Source organism: Anas platyrhynchos, chromosome Z (assembly GCF_047663525.1).
Source record: "Anas platyrhynchos isolate ZD024472 breed Pekin duck chromosome Z, IASCAAS_PekinDuck_T2T, whole genome shotgun sequence".
In the NCBI taxonomy this organism is placed as follows: domain Eukaryota; kingdom Metazoa; phylum Chordata; class Aves; order Anseriformes; family Anatidae; genus Anas; species Anas platyrhynchos.
In genome coordinates, this window is record NC_092621.1 from 64549569 (window position 1) to 64575052 (window position 25484).

A 25484-nucleotide genomic window follows, 5' to 3' on the forward strand; every position below is an offset into this window, starting at 1 on the left:
TTATTAAGGTAGGTATCAGGGAAGTCCATGAACTCAGTTGCCCTTGACCAACACTGCAGAGTAAAGCAATGTAGGACCTTTTGAACAACAACAAAAATCTCTTTCATCTTCACTTTGTGACTTATTAAAAGATTGTCCATATTAAAAGTCCCTGCCTAATCACCATTAATCTACTTGTTACTAGAAGAATTCATGCTAATGCTGTGGCAGTTAAGCCATGGACATTACTATTCAATGTCATTAGACTAAATTAGTATCCTAGGAGACAGCCTCTCCCATATACCATGTTGAAAGTGCAGTATTTAAGGCCCTTTGTTCCCAACATGACTAATATACAAAGTATCACAGTACTGACATTGCTTATGTAGAGGACAGTCAATTGACTTAAGGATCTAAAGGAAGAGCAAATGCTTAGCAAATGCAGGTAAATTACTACTCTTGCACTGCCTATTCTACAAGCTTTGGATACAGTATCAGAGGATAGGTTTATGGTTCTGTTGTGGATTAAGTTGTGGAAAATATCACAATAAAACTGTGTAAAACTGTCCTCAAAGCACATGAAGAATGAAAATAAGGGTTGATTCACCTCTCAGTGGGATATGAGCTCCTAGTATAAAGATTTAAAGTGTCGTTCCACTGAGCCATCCTCTTAAATAACTGCTATATGTGTAAAGAGAAGGTGTGCTGCAGGCAGTGTCTTCCAGCCCACCCAAGACTTCTGCTTTTCTTTTGCTTCCTCAGCCTCAGCCACTGCTGCACACGCTGTGCTCTGTGGAATGAAGCAAAACACAGGCCAGAAGGGAAAAAAAGTTCTCCTTCTTGCAGCTTTCTTTGTTCCCTCAAGCACAAGGTAACAGATATCTACTTAATCCTTTACATGCTTGCAAGGCATTACTTTCAGGAAGGCTTTTATAAATAATACCTCCCCAAAGAGTAGTTATAAATGCAATTACACAAACGTGAGGAGCTAAATCTTTTTTCCAAGGTTACTTAGACAGCATGTTTCTCTAGCATGAGTGCCTTGCTCCAAACCTCTGGATGTTTTATATGCTATTGAGAAAACACTAGTGATATGTGATCTCATGCAACAGTCAGTTAACAAGCAAAAAACAAACAAACAAACAAACAAAAAAAAAAACTAGTTACCATGGTCTCTACACACGTTACTTCACTATTTTTACAGGAAAGAACTGGTAAAGAAAAGCTGTGTACTTCATGTACCTTTTTGACAACAGAGGAATTCACCACAGAAGATCTTCATACATTTGTAGCTCTGTAACTATAGATTTGGATTTCTTTCATACTTCTTTAAGCACATACTCTTCATTCATAAATTTCTTCATTTATCTCCCCAAGAAAAGCTTTTTTCTTTTTTCTTATTTTTAAAATATTTTATTTTTACAGTGAGAAAAATATATTTCATCGACCCAAATCTCAAATAGCTCAATATTTTAATTTTATTTTATTTTATTTTATTTTATTTTATTTTATTTTATTTTATTTTATTTTATTTTATTTTATTTTATTTTATTTATTTTATTTTATTTTATTTTATTTTATTTTATTTTATTATTTTATTTCTTCTTATTATTGTTCTTGTTATTTTTGTGATGTTCCAAGATGCTCACTTTTGGGATGAAAACAAACCTGGAAAGTTGCCATGCTAGGAATGAGTGATCTGTTTGGACTGTGTGATTTTTACAACCCAAAGCCACTGCAGCTAAAAGTACTTTGATATGTGTACATGCTTACATTTCAAAGCACTGGATGGCTTATATAATAATTCAAAATGATATCATCTAGACAACAAATGGTCTATATTGTGTGCTTATGTTCATTAAGTAGTCAGTCCAAGATTGAACAGTTGCTTCTAGCCTTCCTTGATTTTGTGCCCTGCACTTTGTGGAAGTAGACTGCCTGCACTTAGTGTCCTGGTTGCCCGTCTCTGCATGCAAACGCCAGTCAGCTTTGCTGCTTTTCGCTTACAGCAATTTTCAATGAGTGCTAAAGTATTGCTTTAGGAGCTAGGGAAAGCTGTCAGATCCCCTGTGAGATTAAACGAACACACTTGCCAGAACAGAAAGGAAAACGAAAATTTGCTTGTTCGGGGCATGCATGCTCTGGCTTGCTTCTGTCAGAAGAGCAGTTCTATAGGTGCTAGCAGGAGAAATGTGTTCAGGTTCAAGGAACTATCTTTATATGTTTAGCAAATTGTAATTGCAGTGTAACCAGGTTAAATTTTGATGTATTTTTCAGGGCACTTATATCCACATATGGACACACCACTCCTACCACCCAAGCTCAGGTCAAATTGAAATGGAAAAATTTAAATTTTTGCAGTCAGTTGTGAAAGGTAGGTGATAGTTCTTACGCAATCCCAAGTATGTGGTAGTTTAGACCTACTGTTTTCTTCTTCTGAAGTCTGCCTATGTCCTAAAGAGAAATATGCAGAAATATCCATTCTATTCTGATGGTGTTTGTCAATCCTAATGTTTACTTATTTATCCAGAACTGCAGTACACACACACACACACACACACACACAAATAAATAAATGAAAAATATTGTGGACGCAAGTTTTATCATGGTAATCTTTCTTACAGATACAGTTCTGAAACTTTTTTTAATACCAGCAAGTAGATCATTCAAAAATGGTAAATACATTGAGATAGACATTAACTAAAGGGGAATTTCTCCTGTGTGCACTTGTTAATTTTCTGTTCAGATAATGGAAACAGCTCTGTCAGAAGTGATGCAACTATCCACATCGAATCTCTGTTTGAGTTAGAAGAACTGGAATCAACCAATTTATAAACATCCCTGAAAATAAAAATGTTCTGGTGGTGGTGGTGGTGGTAGTGGTGGTTTTGGAATGTGTTTTTGTTTTTGTTTTGTTGTTTGTTTGTTTTTTGGTTGTTGGTTTGTTGTTTATTTGCCTGTTACTGAGTTGTTGTTTGTTTTTTTTTTGTTAGTTTGTTTTTGGAAATATTTCATAAAACATTTTTGCCTGGAAATTGGTACCCAGTGTACAATAATAACAATGGGGAACTCTCAGACTAATTAGGGATGCATATAGAAATGCTCATGATATTTCTGTAGTGTTTAGTGCAATCCTTCATTTTTTGTTCCTTGTTCTTTGAATACAGAGTTCTGAAGAGTACCTAGAGTAGATTGACACCCATTAACAGTCTCAAACACAAATTTGACATCCCTCCTAATTTAATCCCTCCTCCTTAATAATAAATGTAGTACTGAAATTTCCAATTTTGTGTGCTAGGAACACACAAGCTCAAGCTCTAGCATGTATATGTTGTCAGTCTTTTGAATTCAAATCAGATTTCTAGAAGTGTTTACACACAAGACTTGTCTCTCAGCCCCTTGCAGACAAAGATAAATCAATTAAATGTGAAGTAGGCTCCTTTTTAAAAGTAATTTGATGTGAGCTAAACCACAGAAACATTTAAATAACTAAGAATTTGATTTGATGAGCTGTAGCTCCTTGTTGAACACTATATACAAGAGGCTGAGATTAGACATATCACAAGCAGGTTGTTGGAGAGGCCATTCATTATGTTTATGAAGTCTGTTGGGGGGATCAGGGATGATTAGTAGGTATGATATAGATGAGCAAAGGTTATGTGCAAGCAGTGACAAATCTGATCTGTTCTGCATGGTCAGGGAACACAAAACAAATGAATTTAAATTCCTCCTTATGCCTTTGTTGAGTAGCGACTAAATGTAGCTTTATACGTGTAGGCGGAGCGAGCAAATCACTGTGCAAGGAGGCAGCTAATTGCTGAACTTGATTGCAACTGCTAATCAGAGTCACAGGAAAAAAAAAGTGTTGGGAATTAATTAGGCAAAGACCTTCAGAACAGCAGCAGGAAGCCTCCAAGTGACCTTTATTTACACTCAGTTAAACAGAAGTGTGACTAAAAATGCCAAGGAGCAAATCAGATTATTAATATTGATTGCTTAAAGAAAATGAATAATTTAGAAGCAGAGTCAGAATAAATATGCAGTGACAGAGATGAAAGAGCACAATGTACTGCCTTTCCAACATTCATCTATCATGCAGCAGTGACTCTTCACACAGAAATGGAGAATTTCCAGCATCACAAAACATAATTAGTTTCATGACCCAGCATGATAGCAGCATTGCTCCTATAAGGAGCCTTTATTATTATTATTATTATTATTATTATTATTATTATTATTATTATTATTATTATTATTATTATTATTATTTTCTCAAGGCTGCAAAATGTGGGGGGAGACATTTGCCTGCTGTAAATAAGCTTTATTTTTTGGAACTTCCTACAGAGATCAAATTCAGGTACTATAGGAATAACTTCCAGTTCTTTGTCAACAGAACAGCAGAAACAGTATTTAATTATTTCAGATATACTGTCAGAGTAACCATTGGAATTAGCAGCAAAGCTTAAAAACGTTTATTAAATTGCTAAGTCCCAAATTTCCTCTCCTATTTGTATATATTGCCTGTCTGTACTTTATTTTTTCTTTTGTTTTAGGTGATTTTATACCGATTATTTTTAATCAATTCTCCTATTTTGTCTAATTTTAGTCTTGCATCCTGGTAAATTGATGTAATTAGTTGGTTGCAGGCATTGCTAGAACAGCTACTTTGTTTTTGGTTGGTGGCTGTTGGGAGATCTATTTATTTATTTAATTAACATGACATAATAATGTAATTAAATATGATATGTCTAATAAGCATAAAGTTAAAATGTTATGATAACACAGAAAGTAAAATGTAACAACAAAGTAACTGTATATGTATGTTTCCCCAATCAGTCCAGTTTTTCATGACCTGTTCTGAAAAGGAAACTGAATACCAGTAGTTAGGTTTCTATTGCCTTAATTAGCATTTGTCAACTGTTTCTGTACGCTTGTCTCTTTTTTCTTCTCCTTTCCTCTTTTTTTTTTTTTTATTATTATTTTTTGTTTTAATGAACAGAAGTAGACAAAGATATAGTTAATGGAGACAAGTGGACCACAAAAATCTAAGACAAAATTAGGTTCCACCATTTTGCTGTTACGCTGTTCAGGACTCTCACAGTGGTCTTCTGTATTGGAATAGTAGAGAAAAAGCTTATTCTGATAATTTTATGCTTTTCTCTGAGGGAAACAAGTGTACTACAGCCAAAATATTTTTTAAAAACCTTAAGGTTAATTGTGTTGTTTGGTGGTCATATTTTCCTTTACTGTTAATGATGTCAAAGGTGGTGGCACGCTAGCTGCCATTGAAGGGGCTGGCCATATGCTAGAGGAATTCCCTGTGGCTGTTCTTGGACATATATATATATATATATATATATATATATATAAACATATATATATATATAGGTAAACAAATGGTTATGATGACAGCACACATCTGAGGACTATGACTTCAGGTTTAATGATAGTTTTTGCCCTCATGCACAGTCAGGACATACTGGGCACTAACAAAACTGGTTAACATGTATTTGGGACTACCAAATATGTATCAACAGGGCAGAATTTTACTTCAGGCAGCAACTTGGGTAAATCAGAGGAGAAAGTAAGCATTTAAAAAACATTCCTGCCCCTTCTTTATGAGGAACACCTGACAAACATGGCCAAATGTAGATGAGCAATACAATCTTTGCAGAAAGGGAACTTCTGCTAGTTATCCATAAACTAATACATCAACAACCTTGAAGAAACACTACTTTTCTTACACCAGTTTGCCTTGCTAAATGTCAGGAGGAGCAAGAAGGAATACACTGGAGTGTATGGTATTAGGACACATAAATATTTGAGTTTTCATTTTCTCTACTACCACAGAAATAATGACTTAGAGATGGAACAATGAGTTTACTTCTCAGTTAATTGTCTTTGGTTCAGCAGACTTCCACTATTTGCATTTAAGTGACTATTTAGAGTCCTCCATATCACAGAGAGTGCTTCATTTCCCTGTTTTGGATATGCCTCAGTGAAACTGAGGGATGATGCCAGTGATTAATAAGTAGCAGATAAACTAAGTAGCAGTGAACAAGAAGTCATGGTTTCAGCATGAGTATAAATATATTACAGTCTAGTAAGACCTTACTCATGTAAGTTAGGTGCATTGCTTTCAATGAAACTATTCGGATGAACCACTACTTACACACTGAACATTAATATAACACACTGCTATATTCACTGCATCGCCAAAGAATGAGAGCTGAATTTCAGCTGGTCCAGCTGGTCTATGTAGTTGTAATTAAGACCTTTAACAAAAAGAAAACTCTTCATTAACAAACTAGAACTGGCATCTCTTTTGTTTGTTTGTTTGTTTTGTTTTATTTTGTTCCCCCCCCTCCCTTGGAGCATAGAAATGTTCATGACAGATGATGAAAATATGATAACATTAATGCACAGATAACATTAAATCTGGCATCCAGAATTTGTCTTTGCAAATTGAAAAATTGTATAAAGTTATTTTCAATACAATTATTTTTTATGAATGTCAGTGTAAAATTTTAGCTTGTATGACAAAATCACTCCGATATATGAATTTTAGCTCAAATGTGAATTGTACCTCTTAAAGTGAATTAATTCCTTCTCTTAAAGAAAGAATATGAATGTGTGTTGTTATAAAGTTAGTTGCTTTATGACATTCATAGCCTGACCTACATCCACCCAAATTCATGCCTTCTTTGAGAACCTACTAATTTCTTGATCTCCATCACACCAGGGAAAACCATGCACTGAATTAGAGCAGATTAGATGAGTCGCACCTTTATGTTAAGCATGAAAACATACTTGCTGACCTCTCATGGTTGTCCTTTCAAAACCATGTCATTATAAAACCCACTGCAAAGTTTGACAACTGTGACAGCTTCTGCTGCAAGGCTGGGGAGAGGGCGTCCTGCTGCTTGGGACCAAGCGGCATTGGCAGTGTGGTGTGAGAAAGCAGGCATGGCACCAGCCTATGAGATGTGATACCTGGGTCGTTTTCAGTCAGCACTGCTCACCCGTCGTTCATGAATATTGTAATTATGCTGGTTGCCACTTAAAAGCCAGCGTTTGCCAAGTGCTGTCATTGAGCTGTGTCTGAAGTACCATAGCCTTGCAGGAAACAACTGAGGTAACTGTGTGGTACCTGTTGAAAAATGATGGTTTTTAAATGGCACCCACTGTAAGCAAGACTTGAAAACCTGCTCTAAACATACCAGCGGGAAGCAAGCCATTTGTTTTTTCACATACCTTTCCATTAGTCATCTCTAGGCATGAAAGATGTGTGTAACTTGAGAGACCCATAGGAGCTTCTTCTGCAGGGCAACTTGTGAAAGGTTCTTTTTCCTAAGTGAAACATCATTATGCAGAGGATATTTCCTATTTTTTTCTCCTATAGCTCATTCCAGTATATTTTGAATTAATCTGTTTAAATTTATATTTTTTATCAACTGCTGTTCAAAGGAAATGAAAAAAAAAGAACCACAGAAATTTCACAAAGTGCAAGCTTAGAACCTTAATCACATTAGATATCAAAGTAATACTTTTTTTTTTTTTTTTTTTTTTTTTTTTTTTTTTTTTAATGAAGTATGTTAAAATTATTCCAGTAGTTGACAAGTGGGTTACTGGTGGTTTATAGATGATATGAGAATTTAGTGAACAGTTAGGTACTCTCACATGGTGCCAAGATAATTTGCTCTCCTTCCCAAAAGATGTTTCTCTAATTCTCATCTTGCTGCGCAGTTCTGCCAAGTCATTTTGCCTCACTTGACATAATGAACCGGCATATGAGAGGGAGAGAGAAAAATGCTCAACAATTCATCAACAACACAACTTTTCTCTGGATCACTAAAATAAGCCTAGTTCTTTTGACAGGAAAAACTCTGTTGCAGGTTGACAGGCTTCCCTCTGTAACTGAGGGGCAGGTGCATAAGGTGGCCAAAGAGAGCAAGATGGGGAAGAAGGATGCAGGGAGACATCCCTGGCTGCTCCTTCTGCCCCCTGTCACAGCATTCAGGCCACTGGACTCCAAGGGGTGGAAATCTGTAGGGAGGTGGGAGCAATGCAGCAGCGCCAGAAGTGCTGAATTTACCCAGAGAAGAGTCATTACTCCCAGAAACAGACTTTTGCTCTGCTGTTGCCTCCCATCACTGTTCAGTTAATCAATTTGTGGAAGCACTTAAGCACATGCCAAAATCCCATGTTATTTGAAACGTGTCTGCAAATTAAGCTTGTGTTTAAGGTCTTTCCCAAACTGGAATAATAATAATGGAGCTCAGGGAATGCCAGTGTGATTTATAAAAGTGTCTTACTGCAACACGGTGGCAGGCTGTCATCACCATGGACTGCTCTGCTGTCTTCAAAGTTACTTCTCCTTTTAAATTGACCATGGAAAAAACACTTAACACTGAGTGTTAAAAAGATGCTGGCAAATGTGGAAACTGATTCCAGACATCCTGATATGTGAACATGCTAACACTTGAGCAAAAATATCATTTATTTCAATGGAATTACTCCCTTGAATAACATCTAGTAACTCAATGGTATTTGAAAAATCCTATCATGTTTAGAATAATGGTCTAATCCTGCATAATGCTGGGAATCCTTCAGACTCACTGCAATTTGTGTGATCACACGGTATATAGTGGATCAGAGTCTTTGTGAGAGCCAGATAAATGACAGAGAAACAGAGCAGTATGTGTGCCAGTCTGTACATAACAGGCAGGCATAACCTAGCAGACAATTTAATCTCATCTATTTTCTGAAACCAGACTGTATTATTGCAATGCTGCCTGACATTGCACTATAATAAAGTATCATCCTTAGAATGGATACATGTTTCTGTTTCATCCTTTTGTTTGTACACAGATTAAAGCATGATCCCCATTGACTGTAACCTATAATTGAATCAAGGATTCTACTGCTGTCGCAGAGAGCAGGAGTGGCGCTTGAGTGGTTTATAAGCGTGAGCAGCCGAATCTGAAGATTAAATTTCATCTTTGATCTTCAATCTGTGACCATGAATTTTCTGTTGATAACATATAGAAACCAAAATTACACAGAATATTTTGAGTAGAGGGAGACGAAACGAAGCTAGTCAGGGATCAAAGACATGTTCTTTTGGTGCAAAACTTTGATGCACACCACTCAGCTAAAATTGTGGATGATTTTTAATAAGAATATCTTTCATATATATTTAGAAGTATATTTATATATATATATATTTTATTTCACATATATTAAAAAATCAATTCAAATTTTGGAGAGTAGAATATCAGATGCACGTGAATCAAGCCATCTGTTTTGTTAGTCCTTTAAGCTTCTCAAGTCTCAGCATAATTTTCAATGAAGAAAATTTCCCTCTTCCTGCTCTTTATATGCTAGTCACAGTTTTCTTACTGGATTCCAAAGTACCCATGGTCTCGAAGTACGACTGCACAGCTGCTGCCACATATGTTGCTGCTGAAAGCTAAAACTTGCTGAAATACTCATTCCCAGTGTTTGAAGGGGATACGGTTTAGGCACTGCTTGATGCATCTTTTGTCTTTAGGGAGCAGGAAGTCACAGCTCAAAACAGCAGCAAAATCAAGAATGCAGGGTTGATGTAGGGTTTTGTTGTTCCCTCTCCCATCACTACTCTGGTCTCTAGCAATATAAAGATCTACAAAAACTGCTTTGCATCATAAACCTTTATTTCAGAGTAAGTGATTGGATTGATGTTCATACATAATTGCCCATGCTGGATATGAGAGCTGTAAATTTTTAATTTGTAAATGAATAAAGGGACAATACAGAGAGCATGATGTAAGACATTACAAAAGAAAACAGAAAGATGTACTTTTGCATTTTTCCACTGTCCTAGAATAAGATATGGATACAATATAAGCTAGCAGGATCAATCAAGAGCATAGGTAAGATCAAATAAACCATATAGTAATCCTGAGAGACAGATCTTTCACTCTTTCCAATTCTTTCACTCCACAAAGATTAATAGGTGCATTTTGGTTAGTTGACTGATACAAATCAATATGACTCCATTGAAATCTGCTACAGTGTGTTATTTTACTCCCTGTTTGTGGTTCTCAGTTGAGTTTGGCCCACTACAAAGTGTGCTGTGAAAGAGAAGTTCAATATGTTTTAAAATTGCTTCTATGCCTTTTTTTTTTTTTCTTTGAACTTCATTACCAACAACTATGACAGACAGTGAAAAATGTTCAGAGAAAGAAATGGAATAAGGAAAATAATCCTATTTCAAGCTGATAAAAGAGGTGAAATAAATAAACACTACATATGGGAGAGTGGGGAGGTGGATTTTTGCTTCTGATAGAGCTGTGGTTTTAATTTGTAACCAAGCTAGAGAAGGGACAAAAATTTCCAAGCAAGTGTGTCCTGACTTCACCAGAATCACTAAATGTGCAGCTATTTTTAAAAAGCAAGCTGCTTTGGTGTGATGGCTACTGAGGGCAGCCAGATACTTACTCTGGTCAGTGAAGTTAGAAAATCCACAGGTGGACCTAGGCCTGTACCATTTCCACCTTCATTTGTCTATTTTAATTAAACTGAAAGGCCATGATCCACACCTGCAAAAAGCCAGCGTGAGGCCCCTGCAATCCTTAATAAGTGACAAATAGAGCTGCATGGGGGTTGCAGTGCTGCTGATGCTGGGGGCGCTCCAACACTTGGTGATGAGTTTAATCGGAGGAGAAAGGAACCACATGTTGTATAACTAGCCCAGCCAGAGTGTGTGGAGGAAAATGGCAAGGACACAGCACCTGATGGAAGAAGGGACACAGTTACTTCTCTTTCTTTCTCTCCCAAAGACCACAGGTCTAATGTTCTTCTGACAACATTTTTTCTTTCTGGCACCGTAACTTTGCATGCTTCAGTGAGGGAAATCCACAGTGTGTCGATATATCCCTATGGTCAACCAAGAATTTAGCCATTTATTATTAAGCCTAACATGAACTCTAATGTTTTTTGCACAGGTACTTGCATCTGAGGGGATGGTAGAAGCAAGCTGGAGTGAGGAGCTGCCACTGGAAGACTGTGCTGCTTCACCCTGGAGCTTTTACGGAGTGGCAGAGCAAGCTCACACCAAGCACAGACACCCTGCACTGCTCATTCAGACCAGAGCCGGGAAAATGAGCTAGCAAATGTTGCTCATGACTATTCACACACTTTTTAAAAGGAAGGAGTTTATCTATGTCAACATCTCATTTATGTCTGCATGCTGCGAAAGTGTAATCACAAACAATACCATATGCACACATTTTACAGTAAATTTTAAATTAGAACAATGGCAGATATTAAAAACACAAATCCACACATCTCCTTTCCTGACATTTTCTGGTTTAAAAGACAAAAAACTAAGAAGCAAAGACTCTGCCCAGGGTATCTTAGCTGGGCTTTCTACACTTGCCAAATGGTCTGAAGATCTCGTATGAATGTTGCTAACTCTACTAATCACCTGGAAAGAGCAAGAATTTTTGAAAGAGCAAGCTTGTTTGAAGACATATTTCCAATTTTAGCTATAACTGGAGGTGCTATACCTGCCAGATATCAGAGAAATGTAGAGTTTTCTGAAACTCAGAAATGATCCAGCTTAATTCTAGATTAGAGATCAGCATAAATTCTTTTATCTTATGTCACCATACGTATTTTATTATGTGACCATATTATATTTAATAAACATATCTCTGATAAAGGGTGTGAATTTACAGTGCAGTTGGCTTGTTCCTCATAGAAATTTCTACTGAAGATTTCCAGCACTATGAGAAAGGCTGGTCTACACAAGAAACTGAAATCTGACATTATAGAAACAGTCACTAAAATATCTAAGACTATCTTCCTGTCCTTTCTGCCTCATACAGCTCTTGGAGTTCTGAGAAGTTTTAGGAAAGCAGCAAATGTGGCCTCATTCAAAATGATATAATCTGGCCTTACCACAGCTGCTTGACCTTACTTTAAATCCTTACTCTCAGGACTATAGACTGTGATTCCTATTTTAAGACATATCTCTTCTATGGCCTGTAACTGGAATTGGCTCTGTAGTTCATGTTTGCTGTCAGTCAAATAAATGTTTTTGATTTTTCATAACAAGCTGTAAGTGTCTGCAAATTTTAAAGGAGATTGAGAGAAAGAAGTTATCTCAACAAGCAAACTCCTATATATTCCAAGGTTACTGTTGTATAATTAATGGAATTACCAAATGGGGCTGAAAGTATAGAGTTTGCAAACGGCTAATAACAAGGATTAGGTATGCACTCTGTTTTTCATGCATGTTCTTCCAGTTTCTTGTGAGCCTAATTGAAGTCAGAAGGGTCTTTCCACATGGCATGTTTTTGCTACTCTGATCAGTGGCAAACAGTTCTTGTACCCTATGGAAAAAACTCTAATCATGTATTTCTAGGAAAAACAAAACAAAACAGAAAAACAAAACACACAAACAAAAGCCCTCACTGAAACCCCTCTTCTTTTTGAAACTCCTCTTCTTCTTTTGGATCTAAAATGTAGTAAGATACATTACATTAGAAAACTGGAAAAAGTGTTTTCAGATGTGGTAAATGACTGTCTTTTTTTTATTATTATTATTTTCCCCTCCTTCCTGAGATTGCATTCACTAAGGTTTTATTAATGGAATCAGCCACATATTGCAAAAACCTGTTAAAGACATAAAGCTTGCTTCAAAAATCTGTAAAACAATGGAATGTAGACAAATGGTGGAAAATACTTTTAAGTGAATCCTTCTGGTGTTAAATTATGGTGATACCAAAATCCCCTTTAGCAAATAGGTCAAAATAGAGCTGCTAAAAGCAAGGAGGTAATTGTCTGAAACACTATCAAAATGATTTTGGATTAATCACTTTCGTGCCTGCAGTAAAGTTTATTTGTGTACCATGCTTAGAAAAGGGAGAAGCCTGAATATCTCTAATCTCCTCCTAACCTACAGTAAATAGCAAAGTATTAGCTCTCTGTGCATCTCCAAGTCCTGTCTTTAATTATACCTTTCCTATGTTTACATGAACTTTGGTTTGCTTTTCAAAAGCCTCATGGAACAATTCCTGCAGCTGACCTGTGTGTAGTGCTGAATTTCTCCATAAAGTGAGTATTGATGAGCTGAAAAGTTCAGTGAACAGGAAAATTCTGCTGCTTTTATTGCCAGTGTGACAGGTTACTTTATTACCATGCCTTTCACAGCAATTTAACAGTTACCCTGGCAACGGATTCAGTGAGGTAATGGGATCAGAGGCATTAGAGGAGAGGAAAGGCTAGCGACGAGAGAAAACCATCTGCTGGCTTATGTTCTCGGGGCTGTTTGCTCAGTGCGAGCTCCTGACAATCATTGTACTTGGATGTAAATGAGGCAGGTTAAACCACAGGCCTGCCCTATTTAGCCGTACTCTGGTGATTTGTCTTTCTAATTTTATTGAAATAATAATCAGGATTTGTTTCTGATTAATTAACTAACCTTTTGGTAAAAAGATTAGATAACGAAATTGCTGCCTATTCAGAGATAATGAGATTTTTATTACTCTGTCAAAAAAAAAAAAAAAAAAAGTACATTTATGTGTCACCAGCCACTATGTCAAGGGAGGAAAATAAAGATTTAAATCTTTATGTCAGACATTTATTTCCTCCACAGATTAAGTGTGTATTTAATTCTATGGATGAACATCATCTTGTTTAAAACATTTCAGAAGAGCTTTTAAAACACCAAATAAAGTAATAAACACATTTAAACCATGATGCACTTTGTATTAATTTGTTTCAAAAATTGTCTCCTAATGGAAGAGAAACACTTGATGATTCAGAAATCCACCTGTACTGTGTGGGTGTATTTACATAAGTGCAAGAGTGTGAAGAAAGCAGTAAAATCTCCTCGTGAGCACTTTAGAGTGACATATGTAAATAGGCTGCTATTATATCTTGCAGAACAGACATGCCTGACACAGTAGTTGTAGAAAATTCATTTATGTGTCAGAGCTCTGCCTAGATGCATGAAATACCACACAGGCCACTGGAGGCTGATATAATTAAATAATGAAAGATAACAAAACATTGCATTTAGAATCTTCTCACGAAAGGCTCCTGAGGAAGAGGCAGCTGCAGCCTTCAAGGAGAGACCCAGCCCTGCACAGAGGTGACTGTGGGACTCCAGGCTGCCCTACACCTCACCACAGTTAACCCTGCCAATACACCAGCAGACCAAAAATGCAAGAAAACTTGCTCCTGGAACAATGGAACTGCACAGCCATAGAACATGTTCATTCCAGAGCCACCAGTGGTGTCTTGTGTTGGGCAACATGGTGTTGTAAATGCAAATGTATGGATAGATACTGTCAGTGGACAGCACTGTTTGTACCAGGCATGGCTTGCCCATCTCAAGGAGATGGGCATGCCGTGTGCACTTTGTCAAGTCACTAATTATGACCTGTTAATTAATAAATCTCTAAAATGAACTGTGTTGAGAACATTCTCAGTCATGAAAATGAAACAAGAAGAAACACAGGACAGGACAGAATATTTTGTTGGCATGGCGTTAATGCATGCACTTTCAGATTTGAGGTGACACTTACACTGGTGGCATTCAGCGTGCTTCATTACTTTTACCATTACACATTAACATGAAAAGCTCTCAAACACCGAAAGTCTCTGCTTCTCTCCAGCAGTGTACATAGCTGAAAGCCAGCCAGATGCTCGACCCACTTAGAGAAAACGTCTTCAGTAAAGAGATCGGATGTTGAGCCTGTTTCCTGCCCGTCCCCCATCTCACAGCTGCCCCTCCACACTGCCAGTATCCCTCCCTCCCTGCGTGTGCTGTCTAGTATCACAGCCCTGACAAAGAATGCAAACAAGATGGCTTTCTTCTACCAACAGAAAACTGTTTCCCTCCCCCTGCTCTCCTAAAATTCTTACTAAAAGCTTCTGACCCTTGATAACCAAAATCCCTTGAAAAGGAAGCAAGCACTTTTGGCTTAGCACCAGATAAATAGCTTTTGCTCTCCCTCTCTCTTTCCTCTTTCCCCATATAAAATCCAGGTTTAATATTAGTAATTATTATTAAAATCAGGAAAATGTTATAAAAGAATCTCAGCAAAGGAGAGTAAGTATAGTTTTCCTTTTTCCAGACGATGACATCTGCAGCTCTACATTTTCATGAAATGACTATACTTAACAAAAACATTACTTCATTTTCATGGTATTTCTTTTGTGCCTAGGAGCAACCCTGTAATTGTTCACTTCAATTACAACATTACTATTTTAAACTGAAACCCATTTTATCTGCATGCCAGCTTTTTATTTGTTTTACCAACTATATCTATTTCCATTACTGAAAGGCTGATGGTTTGTCTCAAGAGGAAATCAAATCCATTAATTCAGAAATTTCAAGCACGGCTGCCTCTGCCATAAGCAGCATTTCTTATGCTAATAGCAAATGTGCTGAGACTGAAAAGAACTGACATAGTTCTGTTTTTTATCATAACTTAAGCATTTATGTAAAAAGGCAAATCTAATATTACTAGGAAACTTGTAAGTGTTATCATATATAATTCACTTTACTAAGATCTGCATAGGGCCCTGGTTATTGCAACTGTGGTTTAAATCATGTTGTTTGTGGTTTTACCTTGCTTGACATTTGGGGTCTGATTTTGATCTTGGTTACCTCAATGTAAATCTGTCATTGTTCATCTGACAACAATAAAATTATTCCAGATTTACCCCAGGCAAAGAGGGATCAGGACATGTTCATTGTGCTCGAGGTATAATACCATCTCATCATCACAACAGACTAAACTGACTTTGAAGTGTGTGTGTGTGTGTTTGCACAGAAAATGTATTACAGAAGTTGGATTTTTTTATTTTTTATGTTTTTCTCCAGCCATGAAAATAGCCACCCAAAGGCAATTTAGGAATTTCCAGGAAGTTGCACCCACCCAGCACCAAAAAGAATAAACATACTCCACCACCACCACTGCCTCCTCATTTAATGCACTTAGTTCTGTTGTATCACATGGGCTGTGTTCAATTAGATAGCTTAACAAGATAAACTCTGAATTTGACCCAGAAAAAAAACAAACCAGACTGATGCAGAGTTCTATGTAAATTTTTCCAGGCACTGTGACCTCCTTATGTCAATGAAAGAGATCCTTATCATAAAGGCTAAAAAAGTTTCTGAGATTTTTTTATTTATTTTATTTTTTAATATGTGTGTGTACAGACAGAATATATAGAAATTAGTGTATCAGTCCTGCCCTTCATTTTTGCAGCAAAGCCCTTTAGTGCTGTAAATCAGATCTCATTGGTAGATCTTACACACTGGCTGCAGATAAGCTGTTGAGAAGTAGACAGGGCTTTTAGGAATTGCTGAACCATGAAGCTGACCTGCTTAGTGTTTTGTTGTAGGCTATTAAATCCAGGATTGGTGTTTTAAGATGATTCTGCTTTCTTCTTCTCTTGGCCTGGTTAAGCCACACTACCCCCACCTCGTTATTTAGCTGATTAAAACAAAAACTAGAATGAGAAGCCTGCTGTTTGAAAATCTTACCTTCACCCATCAAATTAATGAGTGACTTGTGTTAACGTAGCTTGTGGCCTTAGCAATTTGATGCTGATTTTGCAATGAAGATTTACCAGCTGTACACACCACTCTGCTTTGGTTGGAGTAAAATGGGTTTCTTTTCTCCCAAAACAAGGTCTATGTCTTTTGTAAACATTCTTTATTTGATAGACTTGTTGTAAAAGGGTGGGTAGGGTACTAATTCTTCCTATGAATATATTGACGGTTACATGCCAAAAAAAACAAACAAAAAGATTATACTTCAATTTGAGTGCCCTTTCCAGATATTTTAAGTCTAGTAAATATGTTTTGCACTGTACCTGTTACTGTCTAGTTAGGAACATGTTGTTTCTTTGAAGAGCCCTTTCATAGAGATAGATAGAGAAATTAAATGTGATATTTTATTTTTCTTGTGTTTGATGAGTGTTAACAAGTTTAGTATTTGAGAAAGCCCAAACTAAATAAAGCTCTATAGCTGTTGCTCTAAGTAAAGAAAAAAGCCACCTGGTGAGTAAGTTCACTGGGTCTTCATTTCTTTGTGTGACTGAATGAAAGAGAATGACAGGGAGAAAAGGATTGCATTCATATGGAAGTTCCTTTGAATCCCACACAGGAGATAAAATCATAATAACATGTATGTATGAATATACATGTAGACATATATTACAGATTCCACTTAGTATGAACTTTAGGACATAATAACATAAAGCTTGAGGAGAGGAAGAAAAGTACTTAAAATTAGGTACTGTGTGCTGAAAAATGCATTTCCACAGCGTTTTGTTTGTTTGTTTGTTTTTAAGTCAAGAACATTTGTATCACAGGTATGTTTTTATCACCTTTTTATTTAGAGCTCCAATGTCTGTTCAACACCCACTGGGATATTTTCATGGAATCACTGTTTGTTTTGAGACTCTCACTATGGTTTAGAGTGCTTGAGTTTCTTGTAACAGTCTCTTTTGATGAAGTTTGCTCAGAGTCAAAAAAGAAAGGTGTGAGAAATAAATTAATTACAAAACAATAGGACCTATCTATCACATGAGAATTAAAATGGAATTTATTTGTATATCATATGCACAAATAGTTAGCCTTTTCAGGAAGGAAAACAAATTATTTCACAGCCTTTTTCCTCTCTGATAATTTATTTTTCCTCTTTAAATTGTTTATTTATTACTTTTAATACAGATAAAAGTGCTACTTCATCTCTGCTGTCATGTCCTCAGTGGAGGTTTAGAATTGGTCTTGTTTATAATCTCAACAGCTGTACATGGGACAGATTGTATTTCCCACATTGTAGGTCAGCAAAATTTGTTTTTCTTCATGTTTTTGTAGGCTCAGATTTCACTGTAAGCTTTATATGTTCATCCAGGCTTGTGATAATGAGCAAGATTATAGAGCAGTCAGATCACAAGCTTAGAGTTTTTGTTTTGTACTGTTTTGTTTTGTTTCTACTTTTGAATTGCGTTTATGCAACTGCTTCTCAGTTTTCTGTTGTGTTATATCTGTGAAATAACAAAATAATAACGCTAATAAAAAAGAATAGTATTTACAGCTGTGGGACTTTCTCCACACTGCCTGGAAAAAAGAACATAGTAGTTTATTATTGAGAAATCCTGTAAGGTTACTGCAGGGAAATGCAGATTTTTTCCATAGTAATCACTGATTTCTGGCACCACAGCTATAAATAATTATGCTAATATTGTATAAACCACCTGCTTTTAAAATAGCAACAGTTTCTTAAAATGATTATTTCCAGTTTAGTTACCATATTCTTCCATTAATCACCTGTCTTTTAACCAACATTTGTTGTTTCAGAAATTATCTGTTTAATCAGATATGCAATTTTATATTCATTTTGTATAATTTAAGTAAGAAAAGGATAATAATATTTCTTGATACATTTTTAGATACGCTATGCAAAAGAAAGTTGTAGTTTTTAACTCAAGGCTTCCCCTGCAGTGGCTTATAGCCTGAGTGTGATTCAGCTCGTGATTTTAGTCATTGAATTCTATACATTCTATACTGATACTGGGAAAAAACCCAGATATTTCCCAGAGAAGATTTATTCCCACTGTTTTCTCTTCTTATTTATGGATGGAGATAATTAACCTACCAAAGACAGATAGCTTGTCTTTGGGAGTGAATCCTGCTTTCTGTGTTTTCTGAGGTGGTGAAATGTCTCTCAAATCTGACAGCTTTAGGAGGGCTAAATGTGAACATTAACTTAGGATGAAATGAACTAATGCCTTCATGCTGCTTTTATACTAAACTAAGCTATTTATTTCCCCCTACACTAACCCTTAGAATCCATGACATAATTTTTTATAGTCTAGCTACAACTTCTGCTAAGTAGTGGTGCATGAGGATATCAGTTTGCTCAGTTGGTCAGAAATGACCAGTCAACTGTAAAGCTATTTACACGATATCTGAGGGGTCTGTTCTCAGATCAATGCACAAACTGAATTCTTATTAACAGTAATAGAAGTTATGGGCAGGCATGAAAGTAAAAAAACTCCCTAATTAGAAATAATGAAAGACCAGACTGTTGTAGTCCTGAAAGGCTGTGGTACCCATATTTACTTTGATAGAAAATGAACACTGCAATTTAAAGTGAAACATTAAGTTCATGAAATGGAGCAAAAGTAACTCACATTTTGGAGTACTATGCAGCCCCTGCACACCTCCTCTTTTTGAAGATGTGTGTAGATTAGATTTCTCTGTTGCAAATATCTTCTTTAGAAATATCTTTGCAAGGTGAATTGGGAAAAGAAAACAAACAAACAAACAAACAAACAAAAACTGTGGCCCTGAACACATATTCTATATTTAAAGCAAAAGAAGCAAAAGAAGAAAACCTAGAGAATTTATATTTTTAAATATAAAAATATATTTTTATATTTATAATATATATAAATTTATAATATATATAAATATATAATATATTTAGAAAATATATTTTTATATATTTTGGTATACTGTAAGTTGCTGGGCTCTTGACTGCTGTCCTCTGATATTGCTGGAAACCATGCTGGATAATGCCTTTCATAAATACAGTGTAAGTCAGTATTTTGTTTTTTTGTTTCCCAACAACTTGTTTGGGAGTGCTTCTTGGGAGCCCCAGTTCTTCAGGGTCATTTTCGTATGATTTTCTAAATAACTAGTAGTCTATTCAACTTTATTTCTGTTTCAGTTTAAACTGTTCTTTCCCTTCAGTATTTTTTGATGTGAATTTAGTGCCCTTACAGATTACAGCCCTCATTACTTAAGCTGAAGAAGCCAACTACTTTGTAGCATTTTCATATTAGATAGACATTCTATTGTCCAAAAAAATAAAACAAAAAACAAAAAACACAAAGCTTTATTTTTAAGGCCATCCTAGAAGGTGAATTAATTCTCTTTAAATTTATCTTCTGGGAATATTGTTTTCGAGTTGTTTTCCAGGTAATCTCTCTGACATATGCCTTGTTGTAATAATATAAACGTTAGCTTTGTAGGAATATTTTTTTTAAGTACCACAGTTTTTATTTTTATTTATTTATTTATTTATGATAGGTCTTATTGGGAGCTTGCATATGTTTTGTTTTAGTAAATGTGTGCATCTCTTCTTTTTCTTCAAATGTTCAAAACTGAGGAGCCCACAACATGTAGCAGATCTTGTTATTCACTCCAAGTGACCTTGACTTTTCTGTCTTTGTTCTTTAGATAATCATTCTTCAGGGTGAGCCTGTTCATGATTCTTCTGTGCAATGATATATGCTTTCTAATATGATCCTCTCTAGGGCATGTTTGGAACATATTTGGAATATCATACCAGTATTATTAACAGAACTGTTAAAGGAAACCAGTCCAAAGACTGAAGTTTGAAAACAGTCCAGTTTATCTGTTATTTTCTTCTGTCCTGACAGGCCTTTTCAAACAATCTGAGGACATTTGCTTTTATGTTACACTATATTCCTATTAAGAGACCAAAGTAGTTCACATTTCTATAAAACATTCAGTTTTGTTTCCCCTTAGGAAACTTGAGAAAAAGCAAGTTTTTCTGTTAAAAACAAACCAAATCAACCAAACAAACAAACAACCAAACAAACAACCAAACAAACAAAAAACACACACACAAAAAAAGGAGCTTATCTTGGCAAACATAAATTTTATACCCTGACAGGAATAGAAAGTGTGACAAACTGATGAGCACACTTTGCAGAGGGCATGGGATGATTTTGTTTAGTTCACATCCCACCCACTTCAGCTACTTTTGGATAGTAAGATTTTCTGTTAGCACCTTATATATACATATAAGTATACATACACATATACGTGTATACCATATTTGGGTCTTGTTTGACTTAGTTAAGAGCAGTTTTGGTTGGAAATATATAAAAACAAAAATGAAAAACTGAGGGAAATATGTTTGAGAAATCTTGGAAAGAGGACTCTAAATTCTAACCTCAGAAACAGGTGGATGATACATAATTGTGAAGGGCTTTGGGACTGATCTGGAGAGAAAATATATAATTTTTTATATTTATTTCTTTATTGATTGATTTCAGAATATCATCACAGAAGGGTTCACATTGGGAGAACTGGATAATCTGCATGTTACTAGGCTTTAAAGTAGCTTTTTAAAGAACTTCTGTTGTTTTAGCAGTATTTTGACAGCTGATATCAGAACCTTTTTTTTTTTTTTTTTTTTTTTTTTTACCTCTTACATAGTCTAATGGTTAACAGATGTGACTAAATCTATCACTAATGGCATTTTTGTATAATGGACAATGCATCCTTAAAACTTCAGGGTGCTTTCACTACCACTACACATAAAATCTTCAATAAATAAATTTCCAAAGCAGCAAAACCCTCTCTACTCTTCAAGGAATACATTTCTCAAGTAATTAAATAAATAAATTCATTGTATTGCCAGGTAATGTTAGCTTGACTGCTCTGAATTGAAGAATAGAGCAAAATTTCCATCATCAAACCCACAACACACTCTTGGCATATGCTCAAATTCTCTACTGATGCAGGAAGAGTGGTTAAAGAGAAATAGTTTGACAGAAAGTGGAGAAGATATTAAAGCAACCAAAGGGATGAAATAAATAATTAACCATTGTTTCTATTTTCCATCTGGGTAATATTGCATACATCCTGTATTTCTTTAAAGGGTAAACTATCTGCATTAGACAGTTTCTGATTCATTTAGAGAATTTATCATTTGTATTTCCTTAGGCTCCATAGTCAATGAATGAAGTGATGGTTAAATAAACAGCAGGCATGAATCCTGAACACTGTGTACTTTTGGCAACTAATTAATCAGTCCACACTTTTTGAGAACTCAGCCTTCTCAGATTTTTTCCTCTTATTCTGCAGAAACAAGACCTATAACTTCACTTCTAGCCAATATTTCTAGTCCTTTAAACTTTACAAGCTAATGTACATCTGAATTACACCAGCCTTGAGTTCATTAACTGCTCTAAGCAAACACTGCTTGCTTCATGTTGTTTGTGGAACTTTTAATGCTATGTGAGATTAACATTTCTTAGCCCTTGTAAGGTTTGTTTCTTTTTTCGTTATTTTCTGAAGCGTGACAATGTTGAAGGGAAAGCCATGATACAGCCTTTTTACAGGTGTTATTATGATTTTCCATAGTCAGACCTTGTGGACTTTTTATTCTACCTTAATCAGATTATACAATAATTATCCCCTTGGAAAGATATTTGAAATGGTTTTGGATAATCAAGTGGTATATTTGCAATTAGAGCCCTTTATGATAACAGATATCCCAACTCTGTAAATGTATGAAGAAATATGCAATAAATCAACATTTTTTTTTTAATGAGCTAAAGAAAATGATTCTTAGTCTCAGATGTCCTATAGTGAGTTATGTTTTATGTTTCTTACAATATATTGACTTGAGCCCAAGCCCATAACAGTTAGTGGATAATCGTGGATAATGGCTCTCCTTTCTTAAAGTCCTGAACAACATCACGAGTCACAAAATTCTCCAGTAGTACCACAACACTCCCACAGCACCACACCTGAATGTACCTTTTGCCCAGGAGTACAAGATAAGTAATAGGCAGAGGATCTGTCTGCAATAATAGCTAATATTAGGTGAAGACTGCTCCGGGCTGTAGCAACCGTTTGCTGTTTTATTGGCTGCAGGCCACCTGATGCTCTTATCAGAACCCTGCATTGATACCAAGCACTGACTTACCCCTTTCTCATTGCTTGTTATGCTGCTCAGACCACTGATCCAGGCTAAGATCACCCTTTATGTCTTTTTTTCCCTTTGGCTTTTAAATTAGAACATCTCAGTGATATTCTGTTTTCAAACATTCACTTAGTTCTGCAAGACAACTTAAAAGAACAGCTAGTGAGTACATAGATGATGAATTCCCAAACACTTCGCTGTGAATGTTCAAAAAGACCAAAGCTCTAGGAGACTCCAGTAACTGTTGACCAACTTGTCTAGCTCCTGGCTGGACTCCCTTGTGTAACCAGGATTAGACCATGCAGTGCCAGAAAGTCTTGCAGCTTTGTTATTTGTGGCCTTTCATGCTCACATGAGTCATGTAACTGAAATCTCAGCTCCTGTAAGTCCAGGACTTGCTGGTTCCTCCTCTGAAGTGCAGGATTTTGCAAAGACATAAAAGTTAGTTACACTGGCATGGATAGGTCTGCCCCAGAGTATTGGATATTGGAAACTGAGACTTATAAACAACGCTCCAAGAAACTATTAGAAACCTGCCTGTGCTTTGACCACTGCTATCAACATTTTGGATTCCTGATACTTCCAAGCAGCTTTAAATACCAGGCATCATTTCCAGGCATCAGGAACTATTTTTTTTTGTTTGTTTGTTTATGTAATTAACAAATGCCCACTGTTTTATTGGGATACAGCTTAATGTGCACATCCAGGTGCTCAGTATCAATGAGACTGCAGGGACAAGCATGATTTTGTGCCTGCTTTGGTAATGGCAGTATCACTAGGGCTGACTGGAACCACTTATCCCTACATGGCACCTACCCTGGTCTCAGTCATTGTCACGATGTGTGCATGTTAAATGGATAATTCAGTAACAATGGCCCCATACTATATCATTCTGGCTCCTGGTTTGTTTGCTTGTTTGTTTGTTTTTCACATGTATACCACTTCTATAATCTTTTTTGTTCTTTATTATTATTATTATTATTTGGATTAAATTTACATGACAGATACTTAATGTGACTAACCTGTTCTGCTCATAATCTTTCAACATGATTTTTTTATTATTATTTTCTCTGATCCCTGTCTGTAATTGCAGACAAGTGCTTTCTGGATGTGATCTACTTCTTCCCTTATAGATTTTCTAATGTTTATCCCAAGGAGGAGGGGAGGGGGAAACAAAAAAAAAAAGTCTTTGATATTTGGTCTTTTTAACACATCTCTTTCTGTGTCCTCAACAATTCTGACTTAAATAGTAACATGGAGTAGTAATATTTTTCCTCTCTTACATAAGCAAGCCAGTTATGGGCATATGATGCACAGTTCTTCAGGTGTTTTTGAAGAATTTGTGGTCCACAGCTACAGAAAGCCCAGCCAAGTTCACTTTGGCACACTCTGCGAAATACAAGATTTAAGTGGTTCTGACTTGTTAGAGACTTGCCACATTAAGAATCTGCCCTCTCCCTCCAGCTGTGAGGGAAGTGAACATGTGTAACCTCTCATCAGTACAGTTCAGTGACAAGAGTGTGATCCTTGGTCTTCCTCACCCAGACAAAAATGATTAATGTAAAGTAGGAAGAAAGACAGAAACTCTTGCTTCTAATGTTTCTGTTCTTGTAGTTTGTAAGTGAGTAAAGACAACACTGTTACAATAAAATGTTGGGAATGTGTCTCTTGGTTTTAAGATTTACCTGCAACATATATCTGAATCTTTCAAAGCTCTTAATTTCCCATGATCTCATTTTCACACTGATGGAATAAAACAGTTTTTTCATGGTATGTGTCTAAGTTTGCTGCATGTGTTGAAAGTATGTATATATATATATATTTATTTATTTCTACTTAAAAGTTAGTTTTGTTTGGATTTCCAGATATTTAAATTTATAAAACAATGTGTTTTGTGACTCTGATTGGAAAGACCATATACTGTTGACATCCTGAATCTTACATATGGATTATGGTTTAAATTATACAAGTGCAATAATTTCTTGTTACAGGTAGAAATTAGAAATAATGTAGAGAGTAAAGACCTCATAGTATACATTTAAAATGTTTATATTGATACAAGACCTCTTGTTTGAAAGAACTATAGGATCATATTTTATCTGTATTTTCTTTTCTCTCTACTAGATTAAAAGTGGAGTATTTTTTAACTTGATTACATATGGCACATAGGTGCTGGCCAGGAGTATAAATAAGCAATGTTCCCATATCCAGTACTTACTCTCCACTGATTCACCACAGGGAATCAGTCCGGCACACATAACATCTAGTAACTATGTTATGCTGCAACTGGGCACTGAGTATCATAACCTTTTAGTAAAACTGACCTATGGTTTCACTTTATGATTGAAGCAAGTTGCAGGCAAAATCATGGCTAGTTACAGACATCAGAAATAGGTTGTTCCAGACAAAAACTTTGTATCTGATAAATGCATAATCAATGCCATAGAGTTAACAGCTTCTGTCGAGGTGTGCAAACCTCAGTGGAGGATCTCCCTGCAGCCTTCTCTTGTTTCTCTTCATCGTCAGCTCTCTCAGCCTTTCCTCATAGGAGAGGTGCTCCAGCCCTCTGATTAACTTTTTGTCCCTCCTCTAGACCTGCTCTAACAGATCTACATTTATGTTGTGCTGGAGGCTCCAAACTGGACACAGCACTCCAGGTGGAACCTCACAAGAGCAGAGCGGAGGGGGACAATCCCTTCCCTCCACCTGTTGGCCCATACTCCATTGATGTAGCCCAGGATG

The 25484-nt window shown here is 36.1% G+C and overlaps 1 long non-coding RNA gene across 3 annotated transcripts in view; it reads left to right on the forward strand.

Moving 5' to 3' along the window:
• Positions 1 to 15967, forward strand: part of LOC106019855 (uncharacterized) — a 74853-nt gene extending 58886 nt beyond the window's left edge. Inside the window, exons 4-6 of one of the 3 annotated variants that reach the window (XR_005261835.2) lie at positions 742 to 850; positions 2257 to 2353; positions 10968 to 15967. This is a non-coding gene — a long non-coding RNA (uncharacterized lncRNA). The remainder of the gene's footprint in view (positions 1 to 741; positions 851 to 2256; positions 2354 to 10967) is intronic. The other 2 variants (XR_005261836.2, XR_005261834.2) reach the window with 2 other exon arrangements.
• The last annotated feature ends 9517 nt before the right edge of the window (positions 15968 to 25484 follow it).